Raw genomic sequence first — 26,113 nt, 5'->3', positions numbered from 1 at the left:
CAAAACCCTGCAAATGAAGCGCCTCGTCTGCATCAAGTGATTGCATGAATGTGGCGCTTTCCATAGTGCACTGTGTCCGGCGCCCGAACACAGTGCACTTAAAGGACATTTATTTTTATTTATTTATTTTTTTTAAAGGGACCTTTTTAAAAAAAAAATTTTTCTTTTTTTTTGCGACTGCTTGGTTTGGGAGGGGGGGGGGGTGCCTGCGCGCCCCCTATGGACGGGCCGCCACTGGTGTACACATAGAGCTTGCAAGAATAAACAGTCATGTCTAGGTACCAGTAAAGCGTGCTATACATTAAGATTCTAACCACAAGGACCCTAAATACAGGTGTAAACTTGGTAAATGATTTACTGAGCTGGGAAGCCAGGAAATCTAAAGCTATGAACGGCTTTGCAAGTTGGATTTGTGTAGCAGATCACAGAAATCATTTATACTGATAAAGGGGTCTTCTACCCGCCCTTGGGGACAATACAGTGCCTTGCAGATGTATTCATACCCCTTGCAATTTTCCATATATTTATTTGTAAAAAAATTTGAAAACCATTTATCATTTTCTTTCCACTTCTAATTATGTGCACTTTGTGTTGGTCTATCACATAAAATCCCAATAAATTACATTTACGTTTTTAGGGGTATGAATACTTTTTCAAGACACTGTAGCTCAGTAGGAGACTGCATACTATATTGATGTACACTCACATCATCATCATCATGTAGGTACCCTTCTTTGGTAACATTCAAATAAATGTGTCTACATAATGAAGAGATATTGCACCACAGTATCAGTAGTGATAAGTCATCAGTGGATGTAAATAAGAAATAGAAAATCCTCTCCACAATTGATTTGCTGTAGTGGCGTCCAATATTCACTGCTTTGGGCAAACATTTGGCTTGCCCAGCAGGCTAGTAAACTGGTAAAAGGAACACTTTGCAGGGATTTCCTCTAATTTAGTGTTTTGGCTATGGGGCAAGACATTAATGTAAATCTCTCTATTGGGACAAAGAGGACAAAAATAAACCTTACAGAGGTTATAAGATTATTCAGCAGGGTCCTCGAACAGAGGAAGTCTGTCCACAAAGAAGACCCGCTTTTAGCAATGCAAAGTCAAACGGGGTATGAGTGTCTGCACCGATTACATCATTGGCACACTAAACATGTAGTGTCATTTCAGTTACAACAGTTATAATGAAATGTAGTAACAAATACCCAAGAAAGCTGCCACTCATAATCCCATAAGGCTATAGGTGCCAGCGGAATAGCGCTCATCAGCACTTCCCATGTGTAGTAAGCAAAGAAGCATTGATAAGGCAAGATCAAGAAGCTTTCTCAGTCCAATCCTACCTTGATATGTTTCCCCTGAAAAGGGCTTAATCATAGAAATCCCGCGCCAACTAATCTTTTACCAATTCCATCAGCTCATTCACCACATTTACAACCTTTTGTACCTCCTGCCCCACCCTACTAGATTGCAAGCTCTTCCGAGCAGGGTCCTCTTAATCCTCTTGTATTTTATTGTATTATAACTGTATTGTCTACCTTTTATATTGTAAAGCACTGCATAAACTGTTGGCGCTATAAAAATATAATAATAATAATAATAATAATAGATTTGGGGTTTTTTTTTTCATTTATTTTTCAGTTTTTAGTTTTACTTTTTCTCGTTTTCTAGGTTTTCGCTCTGCTTCTTCTCATTCCTTTTAAGTCCTTCCTGGCTAAAGCTTGTCAGTGTAAATAAGGACTGGTTGGACTTCTTGTGGTCTTGCCTGGAACAATAGAGTATTGATCATTAAGGTGATGTCATTGCAGCTTGGCAGGCTTTTTTTTTTTTTTTTAACTACAAGGAAATATAGTACTTTCTTTTATAAGGCAGTGATGTCACACAGGGGATGCCATGCAAATTGCTAAGGTTAAGTTTTGACTGTGGTAACACTTTAATTAGTAGGAATACATTTTATAGATGACAACTACCACAAATATATTATGACACACAATTTAGTAAAACTTGCAAACAAAATATATATGGATTGACAAATAAAGAGTTGCTTTGGTAGCCATACGAAAAAAGGAAATGTCCTATAAATTATCAGTTTACCAGGATAAAACAGGATATAACTGTCTATGAAATGATCATATGTACATATGGAGGACGGCTTACCACCTGACGGATGTTTTAAATATGCATTTGAGTATTTATGTCATGCAAATTTCTCTTAAAAAAAAATTCTAACCTCAAATATTACATCCCAGTTATGTAATATTGTAGCATTTCACGTCACAACAAACAATATCCCATAGCACATTAACATGTACAGAGTCATTTACCAATTATCCATAACAGCACATTTTTCATGAACAAGAATAACATTTTATCAGCAAAATGTAAACTTAAAATTTAGCATTATTTTACAAACCAAAGAAGCATTGTTTTACTTGCTATTAAATGTTTACCTGATTCCATGAAGACAGCGTTCACATAAAAAAAAATGGCTGTTAATTCAAAGTGAAGGGCTTGATAAAAATACAATGGCTTGATCTAGGAAAGTGTTTAAAAATGTATACACCTGTAAGGCAAAGGAGATATTCTTTCACTCTGAATGGGATGACAGACTTGGGTTACCTTTCATGTTTATTTATTTATATCTACCCAGAATGTTCCCTTTAAATATTCCTTTCTTCTTGGCTAAATTTGACATGAGGAAAATTAAAAAAAAAATTCTATTAATTAGGTAACAATAAATATGTTTCTACTTGACCATATAAAGGGCCAGTTCTACCAAAAATGATACTTTGCTTTAGGTGAAGCATGGTGAGCTACGTTTTTTTTTTTTTTTTTTTTCTTCACATTCTTTATTTATGTCTTTATTTATAAGAAACAAGGATACAGATACAGCAGTTGGGATTGGAATTAAATATTACATACATTTGCATAAAAACATGATCATCCAGAGCTTTAACATGTCAAATCACATTAGATGTACAAGAAAGTGGGAAAGGGGGAAGGATGGGACTTTAAATGAGGTGTACATATGATAGGCAGTCATATGTGAAGGCCGGAGTGAAGTGAAAAAGACAGCAGAAAAACTAAATATCTTGGTATATTTGGCACTTTTCTTGCTGTGCGCAATTTTCTGCTGTCTTTTTCACTTCACTCTGGCCGTCACATATGACTGCCTCACACACTTTTCACTCCCTGTTTCATCTATCTGGATACGGTCTCATGCAGGCCCGGACTGGGACAAAAAATCTCTCTCTGGTGGTCCTGGACAGCATGGTGCCCTCCTTCTGGTGGTGCGGTACAGCGTGGCTCTCTTTGGTGGTGCGGTACAGTGAGGCTCTCTCTCGTGGTATGGTACAGGATGGCACTTGTGGCTCCCTGGTGGTGTGGGTACAGCGTGGCTCTCTGGTGGTGCAGGTACAGCGTGGCTCTCTCTCCCTCTGGTATTGCGGGTACAGTGTGGCTCTCTCTCTCTGGTGGTGTGGTACAGCATGGCTCTCTCTCTGGTGGTGCGGGCCCAGCGTGGATCTCTCTCTCTGGTGGTGTGGTACAGCATGGCTCTCTCTGGTGATGCGGGCACAGCGTGTCTCTCTCTCTCTGGTGGTGCGGTACAGCGTGGCTCTCTCTGGTGGTGCGGGTACAGCGTGGCGCTCTGGTGGTGTGGATACAGCGTGGCTCTCATGACTCTCCCTGGTGGTGCGGGTACAGCGTGGCGCTCTGGTGGTGCTGGTACAGCGTGGCTCTCTGGTGGTGCAGGTACAGCATGGCTCTCATGGCTCTCTGGTGGTGTGGGTACAGCGTGGCGCTCTGGTGGTGCGGGTACACCGTGGCTCTCATGGCTCTCTGCTGGTGCTGTAGCCGTCTCCCTGCTGAGATCAATTGGGCCTCCTATCTCTAGGACTACATTTCCCATGATGCCTCACTAGTTTTTTTCTGATTGGCCCTCCGCTGTGGCCAATTGGGAGGGACATGAGAGGGGGGTCATCCTGACAGCAGCCCGCAGCTCCCCCCTTACCCCACTGTGCAGACACCTATGGCTGGAGGAGGAGGAGCAGTCCGTAGGAGCCTAGAGCGGAACGGTCAGCACGGTTCTGAGGCTGAGCTGTGTGTGAGAGACACACAGCTCAGCCCATGCATCCGCTAGTTCCGCCGAAAACATAGGCACGGCCCCATAGCGGTAAGCGAGCGGCGGCTGTGGCCTGCGTTAACCCTGTCTAGGCCGCGGTCAACGCTTACCTCCCACTGTGCAGCCTGATCATTAACAGGCCACGGAATGGGCGGCCCCGGCCCACAGGGCAAATGCCCGGTCTGCCCTATGGCCAGTCCGGGCCTGGTCTCATGGCTTGTAAATGGCATAGTTTTGTTTTCTTTAAACACCTTCACAAAATGCTTCCCTTACTGCTATTTGGCTCCTACTGGCCTTACACCATCTTTATCCCCTGAGAGTTCTTCATAGTATATCCCCCTTTCTTACAGACTCCTCTGGAGCCCCACTTTGTGCTATCACATACACAATATGGAGAATCTATCTGCTTGGGGATCTTATGTCAGGGCGTTTGCTCCCTGCATGGTATAGCTTCCTCAGCTCCCGTGTCGGATGACCTATCCCAGCGGCTCCTCATGAGTACAACATCATGCACCCCTGTTCTCCAGTCCTCTGTAAGTAATTACACTGCAATATTTTCTACCCCCTTTTTTTGATGCTCGTGTTCTTACCCGAACTGATCGGTACCAATACATATATATATATTTTACAGACCAATGGATGCATCTGCTCCTGATGAAGTGTTTTCACATGAAATGCGTTGAGCTCTGATAGGATGCACCTTGCTATAGTCAATCATCATTGCATCTTTTTACTATACTTTTAATTACTTGCTTCCTAATATGGAGTTATCACTCCATACATTGGCAACTGGAATGTTCTGCTATTTCGTTTTCAAGGTTGTACACATATGAACTACTTGGATTATGTATCTGTATTCTTATTTTATTCATGAACTGTACTTCATCCTACATGTACATATATGCATTGGCTTTTAATGTATTCCATATTGAATGCGATTTTATAGCCTTTTTATGCTGAATAAAACTCATTAAGTCACCATTTATGCATTACTTTGTCCAATTTGCCGTTTGCCTCACACAAAGTCCCAACTTCCTTTTCATATTTACTCATTATATGTACAGTATATACACTCACCTGCCACTTTATTAGGTACACTTGTTTCAATTGCTTGGTAACACAAACTGCTAATCAGTCAATCACATGGCATCTGGGCAGGAACTTAAATCTGGTGTTTTCCACATTAGGAAAAGAAGAGGGTGAATGGAGAAAGGAGAAGCAGAAAAAAATAGCAGAGTAGGGACAATAGAAATTGAGGTGGAAGTAACTTGTTAGGATTAAAAAGGAAAGGAAAAGAGAAAAAGAGATAAGGAAAAAAAAGTACTAGGGGAGGGATTGAAGGCCACTGAGGGAGCAATGTAATCTGAAATCATGGGGCTTTGATAAAGCACAATTCATGTGCGAAACATGTAAGCCATTCCTCCCTTGCTTGTACATGTAGTGCTCCTCATGTTCTTCATGGTTTTACGTGAATAAAGGCATTTGGATTTCAGTTTGGTGTGCAGCCATCCTGATTTTCCTTTCAGTAATCTGAAATCATAGTGAGCTAAGGTATCCCCTGGCTTCATGCATACTGGGCGTTTTTTACAGCTGCTCCTAGGGGCCTTACGGTAAGTATTTGATACAATTTTCCATTTTCCTAACGCCACCATGGCAGCATACTAGTGATAAATAACTAGCTGACAGGGCGGGTTCTACTTGCCAAATCAATCTTGAATCAGGATAGAAAAAATGGAGGAGATTTCCCCGTGGGGTTTTGAATTGCAGCAATGGAGTCAATTATTAGAAAAAAAAATGTTATTACAACACTTAATGACGTTACATCGACATAACCATCATTAAAAATATGAGCTCTGTGGAAGATTAAATTAGGATAGGATAGAAGACTGAATAGTCCTTCCTCCAAAGTCCACTGTTGACAAGGCACCCGTGTCTACCCTGTAACGCTTAAACAGGTATTTTGTGACAATCAGGATACCTCTGCACAGAGGGATTCCACAGATGCTCTCGAACGGGCTGCCCATGAGGCTGCAACCACTCTGATACAGTGCGCAGTCACCGTTGACGGAAGCTCACAGCCGCTTGCACGTCATACACAACCCAACCTGCCAGAATCAAGGCAGAAGCTTCTTTTCCCTGGTGATTCCCAGCTGGAATGATGAAAGGCTGAATAGATGATCTAAAAGGAACAACTGTGGACAGTTACTTCCTCAAGGTTCCAAACACGTTCGCGTGACTTTCCTGTGTGAACTTCTGGAAAGTTAGGTAATGCTCAGACATCTGTTAAATGTAGGGCCGTCGCTCCCCTTGGTACGAAGTGACCTACAGGACACAACTCTACTTTTTCTGGGAAGAAAGTACTATGTTTTTCTGAAGGTCCAAGAGTCAGAATCTTGGACATCCCTCTGATTAAGATATTGTGATAGATACTGCTCTGTAAGTAATGTCCCTAGCCAAATGCTGCCTTGTTGAAGCAACCGTTTGAACGGAAAGTAAATCCTCTTACAACGACCGATCTTACTTGGCAAGACTCCCCTCTTGGTGGATGAATCCTTATGACTGCCATCCCTTGCAACCTCAGTGAGCATAGGTTAAAGCCCATGTCCAATCCAGCCTAGAGGAAGCCTAGCGCAGTCGCCACTGGAGGCACAGCAGGATCAAAGCCAAGAAAAAAAACAGTGAATGGTTTCAGACTGCGGCCCAGGTGCTGTTGGCATAGTGTCCTCTAGCATTCAACAAAGTAGAGATTACTCTTGATAAAGCCGTCTCCATCTTACTACCAAAGACGAAATTGCCATTGGAAGATATTTTGCAGCAACTCTGTTTTGAAGATGCCTTGGGGAAGCTTGCATCATAGTCGGTTTGCCTGCATTTAAATTCCCTGGAAGGTAAACTGCTTTCGGAATTTGTAGGTGATTTTCTGCTCCAGACACCTCTCACCTCTCTCAATAGCATATTGCTGCGAGTACCTCCCTGCTGAATATAGGCAACCGCTGCCCTGTTGTCCAAATGCAGAGAGCCTGGTCTTCTCTAGATTCTGTGTAGCAAGGCAGAAAGTGCCAAAAAATAAAAATAAAAAAGGCTGCTTGAACTTCCAGCGCATTTGAGACCATCCCCTTTGGTTGGGAATCTCTACTTGCCTTGAACCAACAGACACTCGCAGTGCGCCCTCCCGACTGTCTTGCCGACATGATTCGTAACAGCAACCCAGTCTAACGGAACGTGACTTGTTCAAGGTCTCTCTGTTTGGCCCCAGCTGCAGACTCTTACTCAAACTGAGTAACACTATTAACTGTGCTAGATTCTGTTTCCTCCATCGAGTTAAGAATCTTAACTGGAAACTGATGCAGGTGCCCAAGGGACCATCGGTATGCATGATGATATTGTGTCCAAAAGATTGAGGCACTAAGAAGTGCCAAACAAGCGCAGGTTTCTGTCCTCAGAATTATCCTCCTGACTGTCACCTCTTTCCCCAATGGAAGCAAAACAGAGGAATTGGTAGAGCACCCCCAGGCACCCTAACTGTTGGGTTGAAGAGAGCTGGCTTTCTCTTTTTTTTTTTTTTTTTACGTTGATAACTCAGCCATATCTCTGCAGGGTGTACATGAAGATCTTCTGGTGTGCCAGCAATTGTTCCAGAACTCTGGCTAGGAAGACAAAAATTTAGGATGTGAGGGTAGGCATCCTGAAGATCCAGTAATCGCATCTAGCCGTCTGTCTGCACTGCTTGAATGGACTCCATCTGAAGATCCCCTTTTTGTGAATGGAACCGGTACGATGACTGCCTGGATCAGCAGTGTCTGTATGTATTGTAGCAGCCCACCTGCTTTTGTGGTGAATCTGGCAGCCTAGTGGGAGAGAAATGTTCTGGAAGAGGAGCAATAAGGACTCTCCCAAAAAGGTCCATGAGTGCGTGATAGTTTCACCCAAGAATCTGCACAACATGTACCTGCAGAGCGCGTCAACTCTTGCTTTTACATCAATAGCCTGAGCATGCACTCGTTCAAAGGGCTTAATGGGTACCCGCGGTGTATCCAATGTTTTTTACTTAGGGGTCGTGGCAAAGGTTGCCTGATGTGGCTGTCTCTGATTTCTTACCAAAGTTTTTCTGTTATAAGGTAACCTACACCATTTTTTTTTTCTGCAGCAAAACACAAAACAGCAAACACAGCCTGTTGAGTCAACCATAGGGCCCCCTTAGCCATGACCGAGTATATCGTTGCTCTGGTCGGACACCTGAATGAGACCACTGACGCTTTGACTTTTACACATAATAATGTAATGGCCTGTTGATTACTTGGATACATGACTCCCCGAAGAAAAACCTGAAACCAAGCAGCTCTGGGTCTTCCTCTCAGGAAGAGGAACCACTATTGTGTGCAGGCTGCCCACTTGGCAGGGTAACAGAACTGATAAATTGAGCACCATCTGCCAAGGTGCCAGGTTGCTCTTCTAGTACTGGCAACTCGGCTACCTGGCTGGGATATTTGAAATAAATTCAAAATAGAATCTCTCGCCACCCTCATTTAAAACAAAAATGATATATGGCACTGCGTCAAAGGGTGGGGCGCTGGTGTTGCTCTGGGGAAGAAGGGATAAGATTTCTTCCTTGGAACTTTTTCCCTTGAGTGGGAGTGGCATCTCGGGTTGCGCTCCTCCACCTTCCCTGGCTCTCCTTTGAGAGCTTGAGCATGCGGGGCTGACAAGCATCAAAGCAATCCGGAGGCACTCTTTTCCTGAAAACATACCAATACGTTGGTCCCAACCTTTGAGTTTGAGGGTCTTTTTTTGCATAAGTGGTGACTGACTCATGGCTTGAGGACAAATAGGACCGCCAGCTGATATGAGGATAGCCGGAAAGGAAAATAGTACTATTGAGAGCAGGAATTTGACATGACATGATGGCGATCGGCAACCCCACCGGCCAGCGTGCATTTGCCAACCGGCATGGCCCGCTGACGTCATCCAGAGAGGCCCCAGCCAAGAAAAAGTGCACCTGGCGGCCGCTCTCAGCCTATAGTGAGGCCAGGGGCGCCACAGGCAGCGTGACCTAGACCCCCACAAGCAAGCAAGAGGGAAAATCAAATATCACTAAAAAACTGAGACATGGGAAGCACACACCTGAGAGATATACCAAGGTAAGAGAGAACACCTGACAGGATACGGGGAGACAGACAAGAGAAAAAGGGAAAGGCAGCCCTGTAAGAGAGAAGGAAAGAACTAGCTGGCACCCCTAAGCCTCAGCCCGCAGACACTTGATGACAATATGATGACATATGATAGCAGATTTTGTTCCTAAAGAGGAAACACTGCAGGGCCCCATCAAGACCCACAGAAAGGGTTCCCAGGCTCCTCAGCGCATTTAGCAGCCCAAGCACAGGGACTTCGCACTGGGCTTTGTATCCAGATGGATACTGCTCTGAGGCAGAGGTGGGGACATAGTAGTACTGCTTACTCTACACTAGTGCGTGGAGGTAAGGGGAAAAAAAGAAGAATGGGGTGGGGCCTAACTAGGCCTTTAATTTATGCTATTCACTGGTCCTGAGGAAGTGGTCAAGAGGTGGAGCTCTATCACTAGTATGCTGCCATGGTGGTGCCAGGAAAAAAAGTTCAGGTGCGTTAAACATTTATTGGTTGCCTTACTGTATCACTTTAATGTGTCTCATAATGTGTTATTTAATGTATTTATATAGCAAATTTGATTTAATTGTTATATATCTTTGACTTCTGTGACCTCTTAGCATATCCTCTCATTAAATAAATAGCAACAAAGCTAAACAAATAGCAGTGCTTTTACAACCTCCACATGCACCACAACCAGAACACAACACAATCATGTAGCCAAAACCAGCACTTAGCAGTTATGTCTAATGCTGGAATACTGCCAGACTAAATACACACCCAAAAAGTAAAACTTGAGCTAGTCAACAGTTAACTATATTGTATTTTATTTACATTTGTAATTTATATTTTTATATTTGATTTCTTTTTTTATTTTATTACTGCTATATTTTAAAGCCATGCAAATTTTAACCAGTTCAATACAGGGCATTTTCTCCCCCTTCCTTCCCAGGCCAATTTTTGTTTTCAGCGCTGTCGCATTTTAAGCGACAATTGCGTGGTCGTGCGACGTTGTACCCAAAAAAAATTGAAGTCCTTTTTCCCCACAAATAGAGCTTTCTTTTGGTGGTATTTGATCACCTCTGCGGTTTTTATTTTTTGCGCTATAAACAAAAGAAGAGCGACAATTTTGAAAAAAACACAATATTTTTTACTTTTTGCTATAATAAATATCCCAATTTAAAAAAAAAAAAAAAATGTTTTCCTCAGTTTTGGCCGATACGTATTCTTCTACATATTTTTGGTAAAAAAAATTGCAATAAGCGTATATTGATTGGTTTGCGCAAAAGTTATAGCATCTACAAAATACGGGATAGATTTATGGCATTTTAAAAAAAAAATTATTTATTTATTTTTTTTACTAGTAATAGCGGCGATCGCGATTTTTTTTCGTGACTGCGACATTATGGCGGACACATCGGACACTTTTGACACATTTTTGCGACCATTCACATTTATACAGCGATCAATGCTATAAAATTGCATTGATTACTGTGTAAATGTGACAGGCAGTGAAGGGGTTAACCACTAGGGGGACACAACGGGTTAAGTATGTTTCCTAGGGAATGATTCTAACTGTAGGGGGCGGGGACGTACAAGGGGAGGAGACCGATCAGTGTTCCGCTGTACTGGGAACACAGATCGCTCTCCTCACAACTGACAGGACGTGGATCTGTGTGTTTACACACACAGATCCACGGTTCGGCCCGGTTAACGGCCGCCGGGCACACGCACCGGGTCACGAGCAACGCGACGGGTGCACGCGCGTGCCCCCTAGACGGCCGGGAATCCCAGGCCGTCATATGACGTCCACCCAGGATGGGAGATCCCATCTGTGGACGTCATATGTCTATGGCCCGGTGCTGAAGTAGTTAATCAAATATATTCAAACTAAACAGAGGACCTGAGTTATCTCAGCCTCAATAGTGCCTCATGCCAATAACTTGCCAATTATAAAAATAAAAATATGTGCAGCGCTAATGTGAAGAAGGTCACTGTATAGCTACAGGACAATATAAGTGACAATGAAAGCAATGTACCAAAAAAGATCAACTTCAATACATATCTTTTCACTCTGTGGACTGTTTAGTTGTCACCACTAATTATCATCATTCTTATAAGGACACATTTTTTTTTGTCACATTTATATGGTCAATGTTCATTCATTATCAGTGTGAAATGGCCATTCATGTCACTTTTTAGAATAAAAGTGGTGGGAGGAGCAAGAAATGTCCCCACCCAGCACATATGGGATGCTGGTAGACAGTAAAATATTGCTGTTTAAACCAGTTTGCGTCAGTTATTTGTACTTACCTTTGATTGGCTTAAGATGTCTGTAACGGTCCTGGCACGAGTAAAGACCTATAAAAGAAAGAAAAATGCGTCATAACAGCGCAGTCAGTGGGATCAAGAGAAAAAAGCACATCATCTGCGGCTGTACCATGGATTCATTGCTGCGCCAGATGATGAAGGGGGCCGAATCCGATGTCGGTGAACGGTGGCTTCGGTCCTGTTTATCTATGCCTCCCCCTTCATCCTCGGCTTACAGTGTTCCCCATCCGGCTCCTTCGGCTTCTCCACGTCCTCCTTACTACCAAGACCCTCTTGTGGATGTCACATCGCCTGTTCTTCTGGATCTTCCTCATGTTGCGACTGTCTCTATCTCCCGTTGGGGACCGCCTATTGACCCAGCGACGCAGGATCCCTCGTTTCGGGGCTGTTTGAGATAATCTCGGTCTCAGAAGATGGCGCATGCGCAATACGACCGGCGGCTGTGAAGAAAGGATCTGTAAGAGGCCGTGAAGATTCAAATCCCCTTCCATGCCACAAGATTCTGGAAGAGAAATTAAAAAGACAAGTCTCAAGAAAAGCAGTAAGAAACATCATTTAAATGACAAAATGCATGATAACATTGCTCACTACTCAGATGTTAATACATTGGAAATTAACCCTTCAGTTTCTGGAGCATTATGTGTTGATGTGTCTGCTGTTGATGCTGTCGCTATGACAACTAGCAATACACAAGATACTGTAGCTGCTAATTCCATGGCTGCTGATGGGGTTCCGCAAGGCCTAGTTCAGGCTGCACAGTCTAATTTGCAAATGTCCAGAGGTGAGTCTTTAGGTGCCTCGCTTTTAGAAGACTGCTTTGAATATGTCTAAATTATTGTCTAAATTGTTACCTACTTCTGTGTTACCTCATTTTACTGCCCAAACTGGGTTAGCCTCTGTATGGAGAGATAATATGCATAATGCTGTGGATTCTCCTGTATTACAAAACATTGCTTTGTCTGCCCCTACTATGTCTCCAGATCCTTCTTCTACGGCTGTAACTACTACAACTGAATCGTGTATGAAAGAAGTTCTTTCTTGTGAATTGTCACTGATAGGTTTTCATTTGAATATTGCCATAAAAGATATGGAAAGGAGACTATTTTGATTTGCTTTCATTATTACCTTCTTTGAAAGACAATAGTCTTGAAAAAAGAGATGGTGAAAAATTTGAGGATGAACGGCGAAGGTCTAGTCCTCGTAATTTCAACAATTGGTTGCAAGCATTTTGCATATATACAAGTATTATGGGTGAAAAACACCCAGAATTGTGCAGTGGTATGTTCCAACATGTTAGAGGCATATAAGAATTTTCAAGGTTTGTCCTGGTTCCTGAGTCTTTCCGGCAAAAGCTTTCTGTACATAAGTCGCTAAAATGGGGTATGGAGAATTTTGGCCTTTTGCTAAATATATTGTTGCCACAGAAACAAGCTGTTAAGCCACTTACGCCTATTGTTGGACCTTTTCGTAAAGGATTGTGTTTCAATTTTAATGAAGGTCATTGTAAATGGCTTAATAATTGTAGATACAAGCACGAATGTGCTCATTGTACAGGGCCGCACCCAGCTGTTCGTTGATTTAAAAAGCAGAATCAGCATACTCCTTCTGCTTTAAGGGATACCTTTATTAAAAGCGGTAACTCCAGTGATATTGGTAAACATGTTACAATGGCTTCTGCTATACCCAGATCACAAGACAGCGGACATGTTGATGGTTTCCATTTTGGTTTTATTTTACCTTCTTTTTCGGGTAGTGGTTGCGTTGTTTTTCAGAATTTGACTTCAGTTGCTTTACATGAAGATGTTGTTCAGGTTAAACTTTATAAGGAACTTGAAGAAGGGAGAATTGCCGACTCCTTCGATCGTCCACCATTTTCTAATTTTAGGGTCTCTCCTTTAGGGGTTATTCCAAAAAAAAAGAACATGGTTCTTTCAGGATTATACATCATTTATCTTTCCCTGATGGTTTTTCTTTGAATGATGAAATTGATTCCAATTTGTGTTCTGTGTCTTATTCTTCATTTGAGGATGCTTTGATTAAAATCAGAGCTGTTGGTAATTCTGCATTATTGGCGAAAGCTGACATAAAATCGGCTTTCTGTCTTTTGCCTATACGTCCGTCTGCGATCAATTCTTTAGGTTTTGTTTTTGACAATAAATATTTCTTTGATAAGTGTTTGCCCAAGGGTTGTTCTATCTCCTGTTATTATTTTGAACTTTTTTCTACTTTTCTAGAATGGGTAGTTTGTTATCGTTCGGGTGTTAAATCTCCTAGACATTATTATTATTAGAATCACATCCGACATTCGTGTCGATTTGTTGGTTTGGCACAAATTTTTGTTTTGTTTTAATGGAAGCTCTTTGTAGCAAACCCCTTTTTGTATCGCCTCTGCTCTTCATCTTTATACGGATGCTTCTGGGGCTTGCGGATATGGGGCCCTTTGGCAGGGTAGATGGTCGGCTGATAGATGGTATTCTTCTTGGATTGATAAAGGCTTTGTTAATAATATTGTTCTTCCTGAATTATTTCCTGTTATCGTAACTCTTGAATTATGGGGTGTACAGTTTAGGAATAAGAGGATACTTTTGCATTCGGATAATAAAGGGGTTGTTTTTGCAATTAATTGTTTGGTTTCTAAATCACCAGTTATCTCTATTCTTCGTTATTTAGTGTTTCCGTTTTTAGAATTGAATATATGGTTGAAAGCAAAATATGTTCCAGGAGTTCATAATGTCATTGCTGACTCATTGTCTCGCCAACAGATAGGCAGGTTTCGGGAATTGGTTTCGGATGCAGACATGATCGGAGAGTCATGTCCTCCTCATTTATGGACGCTGATCTGAATTCGGTGCAAAATGCTATCCAAAATTCTTTGGCTCCACTTGGGCATGTTATGAAGCGGCGTGAAAAATGTGGTGTTCTTTTCTGCAACGTTACAATATGTCTAAAGACTACATTACTGAAGATTTAGTTTTGTCTTTTTTGATTTTTTTGATGGCAAGACAATACTCTTATTCTTATATTGTGAAGACATTATCAGGAGTGTCCTTTTTTAGAAATTTACATGGTGATACTTCATGCTCTAATTTTTTTTTTTTCAGAGATTACCTATCACAAGTGATCTATTGTGTAAAATATGCACAACTACTGATATAGTGTGTTTTTCAATTTTTGAAGCGTTATTGTTTAAACTTTCTTTTTGTTTGTGTTTCTATGGAGCTTTCAGAATCTCTGAACTGCTTCCTCCTAATCGATCAACTAGTTTGGGTCTTCTGATGTCTTCTGCGAGTTTCCATTCCGGGGTGCTTCGTATGTTGTTATGCAAGAGTAAAAATGATCAATTTGGTCATGGTCGTTGGATTACTGTCCACAAGCATATAGATGTGTCCATATGTGCATTGTCCCTGACTCGAAATTACTTACGACCACCTCTTGATAACCAATTCCTTATTCATGCGAACGGTGACCCATTGACAATTTATCAATATGTATGTATACAATGACAATAAAGTATATCTTATATCTTATATCAATTTAATGCTGTTTTGAAAAAAAATGTCTGCATAATTTGCAGCTGGATCATCTTGCAATTTCATCACACTCTTTTCGTATTGGCGCTGCTATTACTGCTGCGAGTTTAGGTTTTTCTGAATCTATTATTAAAAATATTGGTAGATGGAGATGCCAGTGCTACAGTTCTTATGTTCATCCTAACGCTTTTATTTAATTTTCAGATTCTACGTTCATCAATTGGATCATCGGACAGTCTTACGTGTACTGGGCTCAAAGAAGGGCTGAATTCCGCTGTTATGGCAGTAATTTAGATCTACCTACTTCTCGCTTTGCCTTACATTGGTATGGGCATCGCAGATTGAAATGGACAAATTTGCGTAAAGTGTTATCTTTATTGTATTTAAAATGGCCTGTTCCTGATATTATTATCTTCCATTTGGCTGGAAACCACCTTGGTCTCTACAAGACTTTAGACATTATCTCTTGTATAAAGTCTGATTTGTTGTGCATTCATAATGTACTTCCTAACTGTTTCTTGGTCTTTTCGGATGTTATTATTCCTCGTTTGAGTTCTCTTTCACCCGAATGGAAGCATTTTGATAAAATACGTAAGAATGTTAATAGTGCTGTTGCTAAGTTTATGCCTGTGTTGAATGGAGTGTCTTACAGACATGTGGATTTGGAGGATGGTATACTTGGTTTTTATCGTCCTGACGGAATCCACTTGTCTGATATTGCACTGGACATCCTAAATATGGATCTACAATCTTGTGTGGAATTGGCCGTGGGCCGGTTGGGGTTTCGTGCTTATTGTACATAAGCTCGGCGTGTGGGACTTTGTGTTATGGTTTAGTTAGCTTGAGCTTTAATAGCTAAGCTACAAAATGTGTTGTTGTTGTTGGTATGTTAATATCAGTATTTGATAATAAACAGTATGTATATATACCTATAATAAAAGGCAGCGGCCATTTAAATCCACACATTTATGAATCCAGTGTTATAATTTTATTTAAAGTTTAATTACATAGTTCTGCCTAGCATACCAATAAGAGTTATTTTGGTACATTGTTTTCATTGTCACTTATATTGTCCTGTCACTATACAGTGACCTTCTTAACATTAGCGCTGCACATATTTTTATCAATTTTTATTCAAATTTGTCCTTTGCTGTGCTGGCTGCTGTATTTTATTTTAGGATGTCAGCGCTGTATTTTCTTTCTATTATTGTAATAACTTGCCAATAACTTGTTACACACCCAGATAGCAAGGATAGCTTGCCACAAATTTGCAGCAGTGCTGAATTGCAAGACTTGTTAACTTGCTGCACATTTTCACTGGCAAGTTGTACACTTGCAGAGCACTTGAAGCACAAGTTCTAGTTGATACTTTTCCAATTTGTAGCAAGAACAAAGTTGCAGTGCTGAGTCTACAGCAAGAGCTCTGCAAGTCACAGTGACCTCTGTGGTGGGAGGACTATTGCACAACATAACTGAACCAGAACTTGCAGCAGACTTGCAGAATGTTTGCTAAGAAAGTTGCTCTGGAGTCATGCAATGCAGACTTACTGCAATTGTGCAACAAACTTGTGAAGCCTGGCAAGTCTAGCAATAGCTTAGCAAGTCATTTTCAAACTTGCAGCACAATTGCTTGCAATCCGGGTAGAGCATTACTGCCACAGCATGAGAAGCAACAAGTGCAAATAAAATTATAAAATTCCTTACTGTTTGATAAATCAGGCTGCTCAATGTCAGTAAGAGATCTGAGCATTACTCCTTAAAGAGGACCTGCAGTCTGCTCACATAATTTGTAATAAAAATATCTTTGCCATTCTGAAGCTTCCCTCCAACCACTTTGCATATTATTTCATACATAATGTGATTCTGTACTTGTCAAATATGCTGCAGAAATCTCCCTCCACTAAGTATGGCTGCAACCATTTTAACTGTGGTCAGCTGAAGCTGCTGCCTGTTCACTTCCTGGATTTACACAGACACACACACAGAGCATAGTTGCCAACAGTCCCGATTTTCCCGGGACAATCCCGATTTTGGGACCCTCGTCCCGATTGGAGAGTGTCCCGAATCGGGATTTTCCATAAGGAAAATCGGGAATGTTGTTTTTTTTTTTTTTTTTTTTTTTTTTTTTTTTTTTTTTGGAGCAGCGGGCTCCAGCAAAATGGCGGCCGGCGCTGCCGCTCTAGCTGCCTCTAGTGGAGAGGGGAAGGGGGCTCGATCCGTGCAGCCAATGAAGCGGCTTCTTTGGCTGCACGGCCCCTCCCCTCTCCACTGAAGCGAGCAGAAGACACGGCGCCGGCGCCGTGTCTTCCTGAAAGTTCCCCAGCCCCGTACTGCGCAAGCGCTGCGCCTGCGCAGTACAGGGGGTCCGCCATTGCCGAGGGGAACTTTCTCGGCAGAACACCGGCCGCTCCTCCACTGAGCGGGGGCCGGGCTGCATTGAGGGGGGGAGGCTGCACTAACTGAGGGGGGGCTGCAATAACTGAGGGGGGGCTGCACTAACTGAGGGGGGGGGCTGCAGTGAGGGGGGCTGCACTAACTGAGGGAGGGCTGCAGTGAGGGGGGCTGCAATAACTGAGGGGGGGCTGCAATAACTGAGGGGGGGCTGCACTAACTGAGGGGGGGGCTGCACTGAGGGGAGGCTGCACTGAGGGGGGCTGCACTAACTGAGGGGGGGGGGGGCTGCACTGAGGGGGGAGGCTGTACTAACTGGGGGGGGGCTGCACTGAGGGGAGGCTGCACTAACTGGGGGGCTGCACTGAGGGGGGGAGGCTGCACTAACTGAGTGGGGCTGCACTGAGGGTGGGCTGCACTAACTGAAGGGGGGCTGCACTGAGGGGGGGGCTGCATTAACTGAGGGGGGGGCTGCATTAACTGAGGGGGGCTTCACTGAGGGGGGGCTGCACTGAGGGGGGGCTGCACTAACTGAGGGGGGGCTGCACTGGCGGGGGCACCTGATGCAAGGACAGACTCTGGCGGGGGCACCTGATGCAAGGACAGACTCTGGCGGGGGCACCTGATGCAAGGACAGACTCTGCTGGTGGCAGGCGACGTGGCTAGTGACACGCTCAGGGATCCCACTGATTCTGCATTATGGTGAGTTGAATGATTTAATTTTATATTACAATGTAATAATAGAAATAATGCGCTTCAATCATCCTGACACCATAACAACCATGGTGCCGGGATGATTGAAGCGTTAACACCAGGTGTTTGGAGTATCTTTATCTGCTGATTGTTAAACTTTCTAGAATACACATATTTCTATTGTTGTGTAGGACCTGGGGCTGCTGTCCCGTCATTCCCCTCTCCCCCTTTCCCTCCCCCATTCATCTCAGACTCTAACCATACCCTCTTGAGCCACGCCCACTTTCCGCGTAAGCCACGCCCACTTTCCGCGTAAGCCACGCCCATTTTTCGCCGCGGCGCGCTTCGCGCGCCGCAACTATTATTTTTTACTAGGTCACGCCTACAAACGAATGCCCCGCCTCCTAATTATTGATTGGCTCCGCCTACAGCAAAAAAAAGTGTCCCACATATTTTTTTTTCAATGTTGGCAACTATGACAGAGGCACACCTCCAGCCCTGCAACTCTCATTGGCCCTCTTATGACTCATCCGCCCTCCCTTCCTGGCAAACTCTCACAATAGCGAGAGAGAGTTGTGCATGATGTCATCAGCCTAGGCTTTTTACCAGACAAGAAACAGAAAGTGGGCTGTATAAGGTATTTAGTTGCAGGAAAAAAATGTTTTACTATCCAAAGTTAAAACAACAAGGACAGAAGATTTAATAGATGGAAAGATGAAAAAATGACTGACGGTCCGCTTTAAATGTATAGTTTGTTAGACTCACACTACATCGATGAGTCTCTATGTGGCTGTGTTCTTGGCACTAACAGTGCTAGTCTGGCTCAGGGCTTTTGTTTAATTTTTCAAATATTTGATTAGGTTTAAGCATGGTTTAAAGTAGTAATGCACTAATAATGTTTATTTTGTTTTGATTTCTGGCCATTGTCTGACCCAAGAGCACGTTTTTCATTTGATTTTTGAGTGTTAGGTGACAAGCTTGTCATAAGACCCTTCTTTCTTCCCACTTAACCAGTCACTGCAAAGAGGTACTGTACTTGCCTGCTACTCTAAAGCTTCTGATGTATGATTCATAAAAAGTACTCACAACTAGCAGCTTATTGGAATTCTGACAGAGAGCCTATTTGATGCCCCAATAGAAACCATATCACACTGGCTCCAATATTAGTATGGAGAAGGCAAGATTTTGATGGAGCCTTAAAGTGGTTGTAAACCCACTTTGAAAAAAAAAAAAAAAAACTAACACCTGCAAGACAAAGGCATAATGAGCTAGTATGCATAGGATACTAGCTCATTATGTAATACTCACCTGGGATCAAAGCCTTCGCTGCAGTGCCACAGCACCGGCCAGCGACTTCACTCCCGGGGGTTACTTCCGGGTATCGTGGCTCCAGTGCTGTGATTGGCCGGAGCCGTGATGACGTCATTCCCACGCCAGTAACGGCACAATCACTGAAGCAGCACATATGTGCCATTGCTTCAGTTTGCTTCAGTGCGCATGTGCCGATGACGTCGGCACATGCAAATACAGGGGATATCTCCTAAACCGTGCAAGTTTAGGAGATATCCTGGGTAGCTACAGGTAAGCTACAGGTAAGCCTTATTATAGGAAATCGATTGTTGGGTGACGCCATCCCGACTTGCCCCGCCCCTCCCAGAAGAGTGCTCCGAGTGTATAGTTGTAAAAGTAAGTGCTTTAATAAATCCCGTGCCCCACTGTATGTGCTTTTCTTAAAAATATGGAGCTTCATACCTCATTTCTCAGTGTGAGCACATGCCGCTCATGTGACTGCCTGGCTCGCCTTTCTGCTCTCTCCTCTCACGTCTCTCCTGACGTCAGCGGGGAATTCTCAGCCCTGCCCGCCTCTCTTCTGATCTGATAGCTACAGTCAGCGGGTGACACTCCCCACTGACATCAGGAGAGACATGAGAGGAGAGAGGAGAGAGGCGGGCTGGGCTGTCACATGAGTGGCGTGTACACACACTGAGATATGTGATATGAAGCTCCATATTTTTTTTAAAAAGCACATACAGCGGGGCTCTTAATGGATTGTAACTCGGGATTTATTAAGACAAGGGTATTTTAACAGCAGTAAGTAAAGTATAAATGTGTTTGTACTCTACTTACACCTCGTACACGCTCCATGCTGACAGTTCCCCTGCTTTCCCGTTTGCACATTCCACTGTGTTAACTCCTAGTGTGCTGGAAGGTGCAAACAGGGAAGCCAGGGAACTGTCAGCACAGAGACAGTACAGGGAACGTCACAGGGCTGTTTGTCAGCAGTGGATTGTAATCACTCCTGACCTCCCAACAGCAGTGTGTGTGAATGCCTGTACCCTGTAGTGCACCGGATTAGTGCACTTTTTAAGGGAGTGAGATTATTTTTAATTCAAAGCAGAGTTCCAGTCAATTTTTTGTTTATTAAAAGTCAACTGCTACAAAAAGTGTATCTTCTGACTTTTAATAAAAAGACAGAAACCCTCCCTTCTCTCCCCCACCTGTCCACTGAGCTGGCAATACTACTGTGGGCATCCGGCTGTGACAGCTTGCAGCTTCACAGCCGGGTGCTCATGTCTCACTGCGCTGTCCTGCATAGCCGGGCAATCTTCTGGGACCCAGAAGATTGCAGGGAGGGTGGGGCCGCCTAGGCGGCCCAAGCAGAAGTGGGAGCTGGGTACCTGTCAAGACTAGGTACCCACCCCCCTCCCCCCAAAAAAAAAATTACATTCCAGTTGTGGCATATAAGGGGGTTAGGACTCCTTAAAGCGGAAGTTTCACATTTGGGTGGAATTCCACTTTAATAAAATATGTTTATACAGGAAGCACAATGACATCCCCAACCCTGTACTCCAGGAGGAGACCATCACCCCCCCCCCCCCCCAACCTTGCCGTGTACGCAGCACAGGGGATCCTCTACCTCTGCTGTTCCTCACCTGCAGGACTCCATGATGACCATCTTAACATCCTCCCTTTGATTCTTCCATCCTTCAGTCCCCCCCTCACCACCACCATTTTTATCTTTGTACTCTTCCATACTTCTGTTCCTATCCATGGATTCCACCATCTCCATTCCCAGCCTCTTCCATCCTTCTGTTCCTATCCATGGATTCCTCCATCTCCATCCCCAGACTCTTCCATCCTTCAGTTCCTATCTCCAGACTCCTCTGGCCTTCCATTCTCTATCCATTGATTCCTCCATCCCCAGACATCCATCCTTCCTTTCTTATTCATGGATTCTTCCATCCTTCAGTTCCTACCCCTCCCTCATTCCTGGACTCTTCCATGTCCCTGTCCCGCTATATGCAGGGAGTGTCCTTTTTTTTTAAAGCAGATAAAATTTTAAAAATTGAGTTCTAAATGTTTGGATTTTTTGGATGGAAACCATTGTCAGTAATCGTGATGCATCACGGAATCGAATTGAATCGTTGACCAGATAATCGGAATCTAATCGATTCGTGAGACCAGTGAAGATGCGCACTTCTAATGTCCGGCCTACAAAAGTAGCAGGTACACTTCTACCACCCAGCCTCATTCATTTAGTAGCTAGGAATTCACAGCCATGTAAACAAAGAGGTGGGGTTAGCATTTTTTTCTTTTTTATTATTAAGGACTTGTAAAAAGTGTGTTTGTCCACTTTTCACAAATTGTGTGAATGAGTAGGGGTATTATATACCCTTTGCTCATTCACCTGGGCCAGGGTTGTGGGAAGCGACTCTTGCCCTCATCAACATGGGGACAAGGTTCTTTGCTAGAGGGTTTCCCCCTTGGCAAGGTACTCCCCTATGTTGAAGGCATGTGGCCTGATGTGTTTCAGGAAGGGGTGCACACTTGTCCCCCCTCTTTCCTGGTTTGCCAGGCTACATGTTCACATATGGGTCTGTATGTGTCTGTAACTAAACACTGTTTTTTTTTTTTTTCTTCTGTGGGTCTCACGTTAACATCTATATCGGATATTTAGCTAGGATAAGGGTCTGGTATAGATAGAGTGAATCAACTGCTTTGTTTACAAACAGCAGTAAAGTAGCCATATCGGTCATTTGCTGACAGTTTGAAAAAAGCAGAAATGCAGAGCGCAGCTGAGTGATATCAGCAAATTGGTGAACTTTATTGAAAACAAAGAAAGCATCCGCTTACATGTACTGTAAAGACAAATTCATACATTCTATTGGAAGGGCAAGCTTACAGAGTGCCACAGCAAAAGAGATGTGAATAGGAGAGAATCAGGAGCAGGAGTGCAGCCTCAGCAAAAAGCCAGTACTTATAAGCAGCCAACAATGCAAAGAGAAGGATACTTCGGACCAGAGTTCTGGGGCTGCAGAGGAGATACACACAAGGCACCTAGTGCTTACTGTTCTGTCAGTGACCTGGGATACAGGGAACAAGCAGCATATTTTCTGGTCTATTAGCCCCTCCTTCTCAAGTCTCTGTTTCCTGTTGTTCTCTGTATCCCAAGTCACCCACAGAACAGTGAGCAGTGGGTGCCCCATGTGTGCCTCCTTTGCAGACACAGAACTGTGAGAATTTTAGAACTGTGAGGTATAGGCATCATATCTGTTGGTTGATATAGCACCTACATGGTGAATCTCCTCCCAGCCTGCCAATCAAGCCCACTATTTAACTATGCTCTGTCCAACACCTCTTGACTGAGCATTAAAGCGGACGTCAGTCATTTTTTCATCTTTCCATCTATTAAATCTTCTGCCCTTGTTTTAACTTTGGATAGTAAAACATTTTTTTTTCTGCCAGTAAATACCTTTTACATCCCACTTCCTGTTTCTTGTCTGATAAAAAACCTAGGCTTATGACATCATGCACAGCTCTCTCTCTCTCACTCTTGTGAGAGTTTGCCTGGAAGGGAGAGCGGATGAGTCATAAGAGGGCCAATGTGAGCTGGAGAGCTGGAGGTGTGCCTCTGTGTGTGTGTCTGTGTAAATCCAGGAAGTGAATAGGCAGCAGCTTCAGCTGCCCACAGTTAAAATGGATGCAGCCAGACTCAGTGGAGGGAGATTTCTGCAACATATTTGGCAAGTACAGAATCACAGTATATATAAAATAATATGCAAAGTGGTTGGAGGGAAGCTTCAGAATGGCAAAGATGTTTTTTATTACAAATTATGTGAGCAGACTGCAGTTCCTCTTTAAAAAGCATCCTGTTCTCTTTGTAGTTCTTCCTTTGCATGAAATCCTTGGTGATCCTGCCAGTCCCCCTGCTTTCCTATTTCAAACTGACCATGCTAGGCATGAGAGCAGATCATTTTTCTGGCTGTGCTGGGAGCACAGTTTGCCTGTCCTCCAATGATCAGACTTTTGCTGACATTGTCTTTCCCCACACAGCCATTCATTGTGAAGATCAGCTTACTGTTCTGCACCCCTGTCTCTCTAAGCCTTATGCAGTTTTATGTGATCACTTACCTGGTGTTCCTGCCAGTCCCCCTGCTTTCCTATTTCAAACTGCTCAGGGCATGGAATCACATCCATCCCAGTGTAGCCAGTCTTCTTTGTATTCTACTTGGGAGCACAGCTTGCCTGCACACAGTGGCTAGAATTGTGCTGACATGCCCGCCCCCATACCCCCCTGGCTCTTCACTGGGCAGATCAGTGTATCAGTGCATACCTCCCAACATTCTGAGATGGGAATGAGGGACACCTACTAGCAAATGTATGAAGGCATAGGACACGCCCCCTGCCACACCCCCTTAAAGGAGAATTAACCTCCCGAAAAAGGATAATTAAATCCACAAGTGCTTTTTTTACCACTACTATTCCTTTATATTGGCTTTTAAAATGTATAAATGGAGCAATTTAGAAATTGGATGAAAGGTTTAGTACTGGGAAACACTTTCTGAAAGATAAAAAGTGCATTTTATATACAACTATATAGATCAGACCAAAATGAGGGACAAATGAGGTGGAATGAGGGACAGAGGGACATTGTTCCAAATCAGGGACAGTCCCTCGAAATCAGGGACAGTTGGGAGCTATGTCAGTGTACGGTTGTTTTTTGCCCGCTTTAAGTACATAGCGCAGCAGACACACATCAGGAGTATGAAATATTGAGGTAACATTCACTTAAAATGTTTCTTTTTAGGCAAAAGGTGTATTCAAGCTTCAAGTAGTCTGCATTCATATAGATGTTAGCTTTCAACAATATTTTATTTTGTATGTATAAAACTATTTCTTTTAGGTCCCAAGACGACAGTATCCATCATAGTTATCCACATGCTTGACCCAGCCCAGGTTAAATATTTGGACAATGCGGACAAGAACACCTACATTTTTGCATAAATATTTCTTTTGCTCTTGTTTTTGCTATGCACGTTACACACTGTAACCTCTTCTGATCTGTGCCCCGTAGAGTAGATCCTACAGAATACAGTTTGCTCTGCAGCTTGTCCTGAAAGACTTGTTAGTCTTGTTTTGCGTAGCGCTTGAGATTTCACTTTTCGTCACGCAGTGTTTTCAACTCTGAAAGTGTTTGATAACCTATAAAAGCAGAATTTTAAAGCCTTGCATGTCAGCACCGGAGCCCTGGCACACAGCTTCTCAACACAGCAGCAGCAGGCTGGTGCACCACAGATCTCAGCATTCAGTGTCCTCCTGCAGCATGAGTTCCTCTCTCTCAGCAGCAGCTTGTGAGCAGCGCTATAGGCCATGTCTACTTACCACAGCAGCAGCCTGTGTCCCCTCAGCAGCACACCCTAAATCCTCCCTTGCAGCCTCGTGGCCTCTCTCCAAAAGGGACAGGTTCCCAGTTCCTTTCTCTCAGCTCTAGACATTTTCCCAGACGGCAAGGATAACTTGCCACAAATTTGTGGCAGTAAGTCTTGTTAACTTGCTGCAAATTTTCATTGGCAAGTTGTACACTTGCAGAGCACTTGAAGCACAAGTTCTAGTTGACGCTTTTCCAATTTGTAGCAAGAGCAAAGTTGCAGTGGTGAGTCTACAGCAAGAGCTCTGCAAGTCACAGTGACCCCTATGGTGGGAGGACTATTGCACAACATAACTGAACCAGAACTTGCAGCAGATTTGCAGAATGTTTGCAAAGAAAGTTGATCTGGAGCCATGCAACGCAAACTTTCTGCAATTGTGCAACAAACTTGCGAAGCCTGGCAAGTCTCGCAATAGCTTAGCAAGTCATTTTCAAACTTGCAGCACAATTGCTTGCTATCTGGGCTGGGAATAGGGTTGCCACCTTTTCTTCAAGTCAAACCCGAACATTTTAGCGGCACACAGCAAGAATTTTATTTTTTTGTATAAACTATACAAATATTTTGCTAATAAATAACATTTGTAATCATATGAAGTTAATAACAAGACTCCCCCTTTACATTAGAGTCCACAGAGTTCCCCTTTTACATCTGAACTCGTAGACTTCCCTTTCACTGTAAGGGGGGGACTCTGCAGACTCTGATGTAAGGGAGAACTCTGGGGGCCCCAACATAAGGGATGCTCTGAGAACTCTGGTGTAAAGGGGAACTCTGATGTAAGGGGTGCTCTGAGAACCCTGATTTACCTTAGTGTACTCACTCAGAGGCAGGAGAGAGAAGGGGGGAGACTTCAGTCACAGACAGGATGGATGGTGAGCTCACTCACCCCTTGGCAGTCAGCATCTCTCATCCAGATGTATCTGAGACTGCTGGACTTCAAATTTCCAGCCCCCCACTTTTCTTTTCTGACGCACAGCCCCGGGGATTGGAGTGTGGGCAGACACAGAGGGGTAGGGGTGGGAGGAAGAGGTGCTGATCGAGCCCTCTCTCCTCTCTCATCTGTGTGTGTGTGTGTGTGTGGGGGGGGGGGGGTTGTTAGTGCTGGCTTTGGGCAGCATGAAAGAGAGTGTAACAGACACCCTCAGCTTAGACAACTGCAGCCAGCAACCCTGCTGGGAAGCCATAGTCTAGTCTGAATAATGTGTCCGGGT

General features: G+C 43.5%; 1 long non-coding RNA gene across 2 annotated transcripts; it reads right to left on the bottom strand.

Annotated features, from left to right (window-relative positions):
- Window positions 1–1,287: 1,287 nt before the first annotated feature.
- On the bottom strand, window positions 1,288–24,935 carry LOC141147181 (uncharacterized). 2 transcript variants are annotated; one of them, XR_012245027.1, is made up of 4 exons: window positions 24,859–24,935; window positions 11,691–12,083; window positions 11,564–11,611; window positions 1,288–1,771 (listed from the first exon to the last, which is right to left on the bottom strand). It is a non-coding gene; the product is annotated as an uncharacterized lncRNA (long non-coding RNA). The 2 variants fall into 2 exon arrangements; XR_012245032.1 differs by lacking the exon at window positions 24,859–24,935 and adding an exon at window positions 23,608–23,702.
- Window positions 24,936–26,113: the final 1,178 nt, after the last annotated feature.

This window comes from Aquarana catesbeiana, linkage group LG01 (assembly GCF_042186555.1).
Source record: "Aquarana catesbeiana isolate 2022-GZ linkage group LG01, ASM4218655v1, whole genome shotgun sequence".
Classification (NCBI taxonomy): domain Eukaryota; kingdom Metazoa; phylum Chordata; class Amphibia; order Anura; family Ranidae; genus Aquarana; species Aquarana catesbeiana.
This window is presented reverse-complemented; position numbering and strand designations above follow the sequence as displayed.